This window comes from Leopardus geoffroyi, chromosome E1, assembly GCF_018350155.1.
Source record: "Leopardus geoffroyi isolate Oge1 chromosome E1, O.geoffroyi_Oge1_pat1.0, whole genome shotgun sequence".
Lineage (NCBI taxonomy): Eukaryota > Metazoa > Chordata > Mammalia > Carnivora > Felidae > Leopardus > Leopardus geoffroyi.
The window spans coordinates 48,085,256-48,097,539 of record NC_059330.1 but is presented as its reverse complement, the minus strand read 5'-3'; the positions used below and the strand labels follow the sequence as shown (position 1 = coordinate 48,097,539).

The following is a 12,284-nucleotide window of genomic DNA, read 5'->3' as shown; positions in this document are numbered from 1 at the left end:
CCACATACCATTAGAGCCCTGAGTTCTGATAGAACATGCTGGAGGCAGGGAAACGGTGCTTGGCAGGGGGTATTTATAGAAGGGCGTGCTTGGGGTGCTTTGTAACGTGGCCGGGCCACATCGATCGTCTCGCAAGAGTCCTGAAGCAGCCGTGTGTGTTTCTGGGGAGGTGTGCCCTTTGCCGGGGGCCCGAAGCTGGTCTGTGGACCCCAATGCTGTGCAGGCAGCTTCCCCAAAGCCAGACCGGTTTTCCTTCCCAGGCTGCCCCCACCCCTCCTTTCTCCCTTCTCCCAGTAGGAAGAATCAGCAGAAAAAGAAACCTCTCCCTTGAAACATAAATACTCTAAGCATGGGGGGGGGGGGGGGGCGCGTAACCAAGAATCACTCCCGAGTGTCCAGCAGGAAACAACGAACTGCTTTTTTCTGCTCTTCTCCCTCTTCCTCCATAATCGCTGTTTCATAAGGAAAATCTCTGGCTTGGACCATCCACCTGAGTGATGCGAAGGCCAGGGGCAAGAGGGCTTGAAATCTTCTGCCCTCGTATCCTGGGCGAGAGGCTGATGATGTTGAGAAAAATCAGAACCAAGTTTTCACCTGCCAGTCAAGAGTGTCCCCTGCCGGGAAGAGAGAGTTTCCAAGGTGGTGAACTGATCTCTCTGCGGACACATCACCACCGCGGCTGCACGAGAACCCGTCTGAGAGATGAACGAGAGGCCGCCCGGCATAGCAGATAATAGGGCCAGGTAGCGGGGTTCAGACCCCAGCTCCCCCACCTTCTGGCTGGGTGACCTTGGGCACATGACTTCACCACCAACCTCCCAACTGTAGAGTGGGGATAATGACGCTGGTTGAGATGAACCATGTGCACCTACTATGTGCCAGGTGCCTGTTCCTATTTTAAACTGGATGCATTTAAACTAGCTCACCGAATCCTCATTGTCCTGTGAAGAAGCTCCCACTAGTGTTATCCTTACTGTAATAACAGTGCCTCCCAGCAAGGGGGTGTCTCGAGGATTAAGTGAATTAACGCGTGTCAGTTGCCCAGCACAGTGTCTGGGTCGGCCCTGGAATCGGGGAGGCAGAAGGTGCACAAATGAGAGAAGCAGCAGACCCAAAACCAGAGTGCTAAGGAAAGGAGAAAAGCCTGGGCCCGGCTCTCTCCGCGGGCTTTTGCAGACTGGATCTGATGGATGGCCAGTGTCACCCAAATTAGATCAGGTCTGAACATTTTTCCTGTCTCCACGTATTGAGACACGGGGTACGGAGTTGTTTTTCATTCCTGGCTGGCCTTTATTGTATCCGATAGCCGTGGGGGCAGTGATGTTATAGCTGGGGCCGAGCCGCCGGTGCTGTGATCGGAAGGAGGCGGCCACATGAGTGGGCTTCTAATTGGCAACAATTAAGACTTCGTGCCATTGAATTACGTAGTTTGCAACCCTCTTGGCTGCTCCGTTTAAGTGGAATCTAAAAGAAGAGGGAAGTATGCGACTCTGCCTTTTCTACAGAGGATTTGAGTTTCCACAAATCCTGCAACGTACGAATCCACTTCTGTCGGGGTGGCTGTTAGTGGGGTGTCTCTTTTCACACCGGGCTGGTGATAGGCTGGCCAGGACGTCTGTCTGCCGGTGGACTGCCGTGTCTCCTTGCCACGGGGGTCCCACACGTGTTGCACGGCGGGGGCGGGACTTGGCAGGGTGGAGGGGAGGAGGGCGTGCCTGTGGTTCACGGCTGGTGGCAGGGCTGGGGGGTGATGGAGGCCCCCGGTCAGAAGGGAAAGAAGTTCAAGGTGCCCGCATAATTTACTCAAGAGCCCACCTCCGGATTGTGGAATTTTTTAACTCTGTGGGTTAGATGGAAGAGGGGGGTGGTCTCCATCACTCCATGGGGGTGAAATGCACAGAGCGTGGGCTCTGGGGCCGGACACACCTAAGTGTGAATCTAATCTCTGCCACTTAGGAGCTGGGTGACCGCCGTGTCTTCAACCTCGGGTTCCTCCATGTAAAGAACAGATAATAATGCAACTTGGCAAGGTGGATCTCAGGATGAGATTAGGGACGCTCAGTAGATAAATGGGCCCGCCAAGTGGCAATCGTCATCACCCTCCTCATCATCGTGGTCATGGGTTGTCCGGTTCTAACGCTCATCCCCTGGGTCTTCAAGGCGTGTTTGTGCCTGGTATGCATTTGTAATGTGGGCGCGTGAAATAAAAATGAGTCTCTTAAGCCAGCCGCGGGGGTGAGTGCCCTACACACCCCTCCTTTTACTGAGAGCTTCCATTTTAAGTACCTTAACATGTATCAGTTCACTAACCGCCTCCCCACCACCAAAACCACCCTACGGGGAAGCATTACTATAATCATCCCATTCTACAGACGAGAAAGCCATTCAAATAGTTCTGGATGTGAATCGTTTAATGAAACCCTCAGACAGCCTGCCAACGTGAGTAGGTCTGCCGTCAGGAAGCGAATCTGAAACTGATTCATTGAGCCACAGAAGGGATGGGTGATTAGAAGAAAAAAAAAAAATAATAGAGGAAATGGAGTCTTGTTCCACCCAGGCCCCCTGGGCGGGGGGAGGACTCAGCAAACAGGCAGAGGTGGGGAGCCACCAGAGGGGGGGTGGCGACACCCTGACTTAGGGGAGAGTCACAGCCCACGTGTCCCCTGTACCCCTGCCGGATCCCTTGCTGGTGCAGACGCGACACCCACTCCTGACTGCTCAGTCTGGCTCTTCCTCTCTCCAGGCAGCACTGAAGGTGGGACCTCAGCCTCCAAGCCATTGTCATGTTCTCATTTCTGCCACGTCGGTGGTAGATCAAGATGGGGAAAGTTGCCCAAAAGGAGGGAGAGGAAGGGGCGTCGATCTCGTTCTCTTGCTCCTCAAAACACTGCCTTAAATGGGAGTTTTGGTTTTTTTTAACCTGAAGCCCCTGAACACATCCCTGTGGGACGTAATCACAGGACAGTCCCCTCCCCTTTGTCACATGGATTCAATGGGGATAGCTCTTCTCGAGGCAACTTGTACTGCTTATCTGGTCTCTCAGGAATGTGAAGTTCCCCAGCCAGTAACTGCACCGTCCAGTCCCAAGTGGTAGCCAAACCTTCCAACTTGAGGCAAAAGGATAGCAGTTGTCCACCCTTAGCTCAGCTGTGTTGTGGTGAAAGCCCGAAGCCCTGCAAAGGGGTGCAGCTGGGCTCTTGTCTGCTTAGCTGCACTCCTCCCTCTTGCTGCGGGTTTTGGGGGTGGGGGCAGAAAGAGGGAGCAGGAGAGGTAGAATTCTTACCTGACTGGCATTCTTCATGACATGGCATAGACTCTCTGGGCTTGGGGGTGTTCAAGGCTGGGTCTTTTTACCACTGTGCTGTCCTTGGGTTCTTCAGAGACACCTCCCCCCCCCCCCACACACACCCATCCCTAATGCCTTCTAACTTGTTCCCTTCATGTGGGTTTTGCACTCTCTCATGGTTCCATCCTCAGGCTCTTGGGAACCCAGTGATTTCCTCCCAGCTTCTCTCTGCCAAGGCTCCTTCTCCCTTCCTGACAGCCATCTTGGATGGGACCTAAGTCGCTTCCATGCTGTTGCTATGCTCTCAGGCTTGGCCCACTCATCTGTGGGAACACTCCTACATCCCTTGCCCCCAGCAAACTCTGGCAGTGCAAACCAGCCGCCGAGCAACACTGACCTCTCCTTCACTCCCTCCACCACAACAAGTAGCCAACATCTCTCTCCTTTTAGATTTTCTAGGCCAGACTCACACACCAGGCCACCGGACTCCCGGCATACACTGAATCCTCTCATTGAACTTGAGGTTAGGGGCAGGGATTTCCCACCCTCCTGCCCTCTGTGGGATAAGGTATTTTTAACAGCCAAGGGCACATCTGTAGCCCTTTCACACATTCTTCTTCCCACATCTCCCGCAATCTTCAACTCAAGTTAACAGTTTCACCATCAGTGTGGGTGAGTACTTTAAGAGTCATGAATCCAGGGACGCCTGGGTGGCTCACTTGGTTAGGCTTCCAACTCTTGATTTCAGCTCAGGTCATATCCCAGGGTCTTGGGATTGGGCCCTGCACTGGGCATGGAGCCTGCTTAAGATTCTCTCCCTCTCTCTCTCTCTCTCTCTCTCTCTCTCTCTCTCTCTGCCCCTCATCCCCACTCACTTTCTCTCTCTGAAAGAAGGAAGGAAAGAAAAAGAAAGAAGAAAAGAAAGGAAAGGAGAAGAGAAGAGAAGAGAAGAGAAGAGAAAGAAAAGAAAAGAAAAGAAAAGAGAAAAAAGAGTTATGAATCCATTTCACCATTACTCCACTATAAGTTTCCTGGGGTGCCCTGCTCACAATTTTGGAATATAGTACCTACTATCTTAGAGATCTCCCTCTCCCTCCTCTCCCTCCTCTCCCTCCTCTCCCTCTCCCTCTGTATATATTTAGATACATAGATTAGATAGATAGAAATATACATACATATATAAAATACTTATACATACTTACATAGTATAAGTATACTTATATAGTATATATGATTTTTTTTAACCCAAGTATCATACTATACACAATTTCTTGGATTTTTCGCCTTTATCACCTAATAATTAATCTTGGAGAGCTCTCCATATTGAACATATAGAGCTTCCTCATACTTAATAGCTACAGTTTGCATTCTATTATACGGTTGAATCCTAATTTATTTAACCAGCTACCCCCTCCCCCACAATTGCTTGCTGTGCTTGTAGTGCTGCAGAGATAGGTTTCCATGCACATCTGTGTATAGGATTGTGAATCTATCCATAGAGTACATTCCTGGAGGCAATAATTGCATTTTTAAGTTTCGTGGGTGTCCCCGAGTAGAGCTGCAAATTCACTTTCACCAAGTATATATGAAAGTTCCTGTGTCTCACAACGTTGCTAGCCCTGGATATTCATTCATTCGTTCATTCATTCATTCATTCATTCATTCATTCTCCCTTTCTTTCAGTCTCTGTCTCTCTCTGTCTTTCTGGGGGTTTGCCAGTTATACTAGTGTATTTTTTTTTTATTGAATGCTTGGTTTTTTTCATCAATTTCTGCTATCTTGTTTTCTTCCTTCTATTTGGAGAAGAGGTTTATTTGCATTTTTTCTATCTTCTTGAGATAGATAATTAGATAATTTACTTTCAGTTTTTCTTTTTTTCCAATACATACTTTTAAGGCTACAATTTTCCTTCTAGCCTAAGTTTGTTTTATGCCACAAGTTTTGATAAGGCATGTTTTTGTCATCATTCAGTTCAACAGACATAGAGAAAATCTTAAAATTAGAGGGGAAAAAAAGGCACACTAGCTTCAAAATAAGTCTACATATATTTTAAACCTACAATATAGTATTATTTTTCCTTTTTAGTCACTGTTTATTTGCATTTACCCACACAGTTACCCTCTTCATTCTTTCTTCTTCTTTCCTGTATTTCTATGCTTCAGTACCAGATCATTCTGCTTAAAGAATCTCTTGAGTGTTTATTTTGATGCAACTTTGCTGATGACAGATTTCCTCAGTTTTCATTTTTATGAAAATATTGAAAAATGTTCAGTGTTGAAGGATATTTTTGTTGGGTATGAAATTCTAGGCTGATGATTGCTTTCTTAAAGCAATGACTTTTGAAATGTCATGTTATGTCATGACTTTCATCATTCCTGTTTCTGGTGTCTCTTTTGTTTTGTCATAGTCTTGCCTCTTGATGTGTCTTGTAATTTTTGATTGAAGGCTACACATTTGAATGGAAAATTGTAGTAGTTCTTAATGGTGTTATCTCCTCCAAGTAGAATTTACTTTTGTTTTTGGCAGTCTGTTAGATCAGAGAAGATTGCCTGCATCCAGTCGTAAATTGAGCTGATTTTAAATAGGCTTAAATATTGCGGAAGCTGATCTCTTACTTGTTCACCTGCAGTGTAAGCCTTCCTGAGCCCTGTGTTTGAAAGATTGGGCTGTTTATCAGACCTGCCCTTCTGGGTGAGCCCTGAACACCTATTATTGACTCTGTAGCATTATGAGTCTGCTAGAAGATCCTCATGGCCTTTTTCTCAGCCTCTCAGATCCACACTCCATATGTACTGGCCCACTCATCAAGTGGAAAGTTGTGCAACATGTCAGGGTTACGTCAGTGTATTTCCTTTATCTTCTGGCTTTTTTCTGAACTAACCCCAGAATCATATGTCATTTTTTTTCTAAAGATAACTCATTGCATTGAATTCATAGGTTAATTTAGGGAGAGTTAACATTTTTCTTACATTGTCTCCCTACCTGAAAACATGATACTTTATTTATCAGCCTTGTTTTATATTTATCAATAGCTTTAATGTTGTCTTTATACAGCACTAGCACATAACTTATTAAGGTTACTGCCCTATAGTTTACCATTTTGTTGCTACATAGACAGCATTATATTTTCCAACTGTATTATAGCTGTTGTTTTGTTATGTTATATGTCCACTTCTTTATTTCAATAATAGTATTATTTATAATGTTTTTTTTCAGCTGGTCTTGATGTGGGCATCCATGCCTACCGTCCTCCACTATTGATGATGATTATGCACCTCAAAAAGTCTCAAATCACCGATGTAAGACATTTTGCTTTATAAAGGAGGCTCAGATGTTTCCTGGAGCATCATCAATTGTATAGAAGACTTAATCTTGAAAATCATGTTGATGTAGTGAGGATAGCAATCAGGGCTGAGCAGAGCCCAGGTGCCAATCTTCTTTTCTTCTTGGCAGAGATAGGGGAAAAGCTCTTAACTGGGGCACTTTGGAATTCTGTGTGTCCATATAAGGGGACCTTTGTTGTACGTCAGGTAGCAGGGGTAAAAATACCGTTGAAACCTTTTTTAAAAAGCCTGACAATACTTCTAAGAGTGCTAAAATGTTTCATATCCTTTAACCCAGAAATTCCACTTGCAGGAATATATCCTGAGAAAATACTTGCAGATGTCCACAGGTATTTAGCTATAAGGGTGTTTGCCTATCGTTGTTTACAATAAGGAACTTTTTTTTTCTGAAACAGCCCAGTTGTTCCACAGTAGGGAAATGGTTGCATCAGTTTTGGTATATCCAAATCATAGGATATATATTCTGCAGCTACTGAAAATAGTGCAGAAAATATTGATGATGTTAAGCAAAATGAAATCAGGCTATACTGTGGTACGTGCAGTATGCTCACATTTGTAATGCATGGAAACAATATATTTTGCATAGAATAATTCAACAAAGAAAGTCATATTAATGGTGCAGTTGCTATCATCACAGCTGATCAGTACCGCCTGATTAAACCCTCTCCCACTTGCCTTGGGGTCTGTGGCCATGCCTGAGGAGAAACATTGTGGATATTTTGTAGGGCATCTTGTTGGACCTTCAGCAAAATCTTGGTCGGCAATCTCCCCAGCTGGACTTTTTTTTTTTCTGGCAAAAGCAGTGGCCCTTGGTGTATGTTTGTGATGGCTCTTGGTTTCCTCTAGAAACTAGTCCATCAGTAACCTCCTATCAGACACTGACCTCCATTGCAGGAGGTTTGGGCACGCAGTGTCACGGTGGCACAGAGTTGTGCCAGAGTTCTGCCTTCTCACTTCTACAGCCTGGACTCCCGGCAGGACAGACTGACTCTGGCGTTTGCTCTTAACCGCAGGGCAGGGAGTGCTCGAAATACAGACAACATATTCCTTGGGTCCTGCTTTTGTCAAAGGACAGCAAATCCTTGCCTGGTAATATTCACTTCCTCCAACAGGCATTAGCATTGTGGGCAGGGAGAATTTGGTGGGTCCAGCATGGAAAACAGAGCACTCATCAGCGCCCAACCCGCAGCTTCGTGATCGCTTGGTAGAGGGCACTGTCTCTAAACTAAGGCGAGATGGGTCCCAAGTTGGGAGAGCAGGACAGTAGTGATGCGTAGACGTCTCAAGGCTTCAGGTGACTCACCTCCTTCTGATGCTGAGCCTCTAATGTGCTTGACACTTAAAAATTCAATACATATTTGCCAATATTATATTTATTATCTGTGCAGAAACACCACCCTGCCCACCACCACGAAGACACCTTTTACATCATCATGCAGAGCGCGTTTAGCTCCTGAGATGAGAAGAACCTAAAATCTTTCCAATCCAAATGCCTTCGTTGATAGGGAGGCTGGAGAGGGTAGGGATTTGGCAGAGTAGAAATGAAGGCAATTCTGCAGGCAGCAATTGCCATGATCAGAGGGCGATTGGAGAGCTGGATGGAGATGAGAAAGTCCGGGACAGTTTGCCCTTTTTCAGGGACAGATTTACCCTATTAAATCTGCCCTGTTATTCACTTGTTTTGGGGTGTCAGGCAGTGGGACTTTCTGACCGTATCACTGTACTGAGATGGCATGAGGTGGCCCAGCCTTATTTGATTGCACTGCGATAAATCCTCACAACAATTCTTACGAAGCTTTCCCTGCTTTACAGATGAAGATACTGAGGTTCAGAGTGGTCATGTGACTTGCCCAGGGTGTGACATGGGAGAATTGGCATTGCAACTCAGATCTGCCTGATTCCAAAGCCCACGTGCCCGTTCGCTCCCCAGCATAGCTGCAGATTCTAGGGATTAAACTGTGACCCTCAGTCCACCCGGAATTTATATCATACTTAGGCAGCGAGAAGAAGATGCTAATCAAATGAGTAATAAAGTTATTTTGGTAATTTCTGCTGTATTACAAATTACCTCAAAACCCAATGGTGCAAAACAACAACTACCATACTTTGCTCGTGATTTTGTGGGTCAGGAATTTGGGAAGTGCTCGGCCGGGCTGTCAATCAGAACACCCATTTATGGCCTCCAAGGCAGTGGTTCTCAGCCAGAGGTAATTTTGCCTCCCCGGGGGCATTACTGTCTATTACAGCGGGTGCATTGGCATCTGGTGCTAGAGGCCAGAGATGCTGCTGAACATCCTGTATCCCCAAATGTCAGTAGGGTCGAGGCTGAGAACCCCCTGCTCCACAGCTTGGTGATCGTGGGGGAGTCGGGCTTTGTACCTGGGGACTGGCTGTCCTCTGCCCGGGCTCCCCAGACAACCAGGCAGAAACGGCATCTCCTGCTGTGACCCAGCCTCAGAAGTCACATGGGACACGTCCACGGCCTCTGTTGGTCAAAGTAGTCACGAACCTGCCTAGACTCAAGGGGAGGAGAGGTGTGTCGACCCCACTTCTCAATGGGAAGAGTGTCACAGAATTTGTGGTCACTTTTTAACCACCGTAGAATGTGATGGGGGTGAGCATGATGGGAAGCAGGCAGAGACACAGGACCACTGGGGGCTGTCCTCTGGTCACCAGCACATTCTGCTGGGTGTTGGCCAAGTGGCCACTGAGTCACGTAGACCAGCTGAGAGTTGCAGCGGCTGGAATTGACTCAGAAGCCCTGTCAAGGACCCCACCCCCAACCCCACCCCAAACCGTTCATCAAGTGCTATGGGGCTTTCTCTGGGTTAGTGGGAAACAGACCAGGATTCTGCGTTGCACTTTTCTTCCATTTTTCTCCTCCCCAGTTAAACCCTGTCCACCACTCCCCCCACACTCCCAGTTCTCCACCTGGGCTGTCTCCCACTCCTGTCTAGAAGCTCACCTATCTCTGAGCACCCAAGTGCTTCATCATTGGCTTGGGCAGGGAAATGTGGCATTAGTGATTTAATCTCCGCAAGACATTTCTCCCTAATTGCTAGTCACAGATGATAATTAGCGACTGTTAATTCCTGATAATTAACAAGCAGATTCATAGAGGTAATGGCACCAGGGAAATCATCTTCAAAGGCTCCAAGCCGCCATGCTTCTGGGCCCCAGCCTCCAAAGGATGACACTAGATTTTGGCATCTCTCGCCCGGAAATTAACTGGGACCCTGCATTTCTGTTTACATAGGGCAGTGATTGGACAATTGAGGACTCCCATCTTTGGTTTTCTTCTCTGGGTATAGGTTTGTTTTGTTTTGTTTGTTTCTAGAAGCTTCGTCGAGCACAGAACAGTATAGAGAAAATCAAATACATCTAACCTTGTGACCTGGAAGTATCCACCATCAACATTTGGGTTCATTTCTTCCCAGTCTATGAATTTTTTCGTAGTTGAGCTCATGTCAAACATGTGGTTTTATACCCCCAGCTTTCTTCATTCAATATTATAGCGTCAACGTCTCATCTGGTGTCAGCAGCTTGTATAAAAGGTCTGCCTCCCCCGTGAGAAAAACCAAACGGATGTTGTAGACAAGGGACAGGATTCTTGAGGAGAAGTAACCAAAGAAGAGCAAAGACCTGATCATTTGGGAACTAGGAATTCATTCCAGACCAGAGTGCCTTCAGGGGACTGCCGTCCCTGCCCCGCCCACTGAAGACATGGCTAGAAGATTGTCACACGGGAAAAAGAGTGGGAAGCAGTAAACTATGATGTTCATGGTGGGAAATTGCAATAATTTTCACCTTCTGCCTTACGATTTTCCGTGCAGCACAGAGAAAAAAAAAAGCATTGGATCAACGTTCAGAAGATTTCCAGTTCGCACTCTGTCCCTCCACGAACTGGCTGTGTGATCCCAGGTAAATCTCTCCTACGGACCTTGATTTTCCTAAATGTGCTTTGAGGGAAGTCCATGTGTTAGTCTTCTCGCCCTAAAAGGTGGTTTTCGGAATTGGAAGTGGTGGGTTAGAGTATGCGTCTCAATATGAGAAGATATGCCAGCTGACCCCCTAGAAGTCAACCTAGTAGGGGCAGGAGACAGCCGTGTGTAACACTTGGCTGTTTACAAAGACAATCTCCCAAAATCCTGTGTCATGTACATTTCTAGATTCCCCAGTGACCTGCTCTGGATGTGCCTCTTCACCCCAAACTTCTTGAACCCATTTATTTCTTCGGTAGGGAGATGATGTAGCCAGAGTGTAGACTTTGGAATCAGACCTAAATTTAAATCCGTACTCTGTCACCCACCTGTCATGTCCTGTAGGCTACGTAACCTGTCTGAGCCTCAGTTTCCCCATCCGTGAAATGGGGCTAATCCCACCTACTTACGGGATTGTCGTGAAATCCTGAGGAGTTACTACGCACAAGGGGCCTTTCCAGTCCTCAGCCAATGATATTATTTATTCGTAAGTAAATAATTTCATAACCGAAGCATCAAAATAACGGTGTAGGGAGTAAGATTACCACTTTTCGCTCTGTGCAGCGTTCCATAAATTTGTTACACACTCTGGAAGGGGACTTTTTCCCTTTGCCCCAGCTCGTTGCAGGCTTTGAGTCTCCTAGGACAGAGCTGGGCTGGTGGGTCAACTTCAGCCTCTTTTATTTCCTGCTTATATAGCTTCAGATCCAATCTCCTCTCTACTCTCCTCTCCCCAAATCTCTAAGATCTAAATCTTTTTTTGTCTGTCAAGCTTACTGTTAAAATTGGCTATTCAGCTCCAGCCAGGCACTAGCTGTCGTGTTTCAGAAGCTCGGGTCTGTCTGCTTGTTAGCCCTTTGCTGTGTGATAATAATTCCTTACAAAGCGCTGTCATATCTCCTGCTGCACTTAATCCCCCAGCAAGTTCGTGGGGTGGGCAGGTTAGAGCTCAGCATTCTTCTTGGGGGGGCAACGCTGTTCCCAGAGTGGGTGTCACGGAAACAGGCGCCATTTTGTGGAGGCAGAAGTTTGGAAAACATTGCAATGAGCAAAACTAAACATGCTTTTCAGGCCCACAAGATATTAGTGTGCAAGGTGACTCTTCAAGACCTAGATGCAGTGCTTCCCGTGCCCTTTTTTCCAATAAACTTGGGGCGCCTGGGTGGCTCAGTCGGTTAAGCGTCCGACGTCGGCTCAAGTCATGATCCCGAGGTCCGTGGGTTCGAGCCCCGCGTCGGGCTCCGTGCTGACTGCTCGGAGCCTGGAGCCTGTTTCGGATTCTGTGTCTCCCTCTTTCTCTGACCCTCCCCCGTTCATGCTCTTTCTCTGTCTCAAAAATAAATAAATGTTAAAAAAAATTTAAAAAAAAGAAAAAAAAGAAAATTGGAGGGCCCTGGGATTCTGTGTTTCTGACAAGCTCCGTCCGGGGTGATGCTGATGCTGCTTGTCCATGGGTCACACTTTGAGTAGGAAGGATCAGTCGTTCTCAACCTGGGCTTTACATTAGAATCGTGCAGACTGTTTACAAGATACCACGGCCCCCACATGAGCCCAGTTGCACCAGAATCTTTCAGGCTGACAACCCAGGCCTTAGGGAGTTTTAGATGCTCCCTGGATGTTTCTAGATTAACCCAGAGTTCAGTTCTGAGCCGGCCCGTGGGCTCCATCAGAGTC

General features: G+C 46.9%; 1 protein-coding gene across 2 annotated transcripts in view; it reads left to right on the top strand.

Annotated features, from left to right (window-relative positions):
- The window catches only part of CACNG5 (calcium voltage-gated channel auxiliary subunit gamma 5), a 39,771-nt gene that overhangs the window by 16,933 nt on the left and 10,554 nt on the right, over positions 1-12,284 (top strand). The window contains exon 2 of one of the 2 annotated variants that reach the window (XM_045489489.1): positions 10,464-10,551. The exons of the other annotated variant lie outside the window; for it this stretch is intronic. The gene's annotated coding sequence lies outside the window, so the exon portion shown is untranslated. The remainder of the gene's footprint in view (positions 1-10,463; positions 10,552-12,284) is intronic. 2 annotated transcript variants of the gene reach the window in all.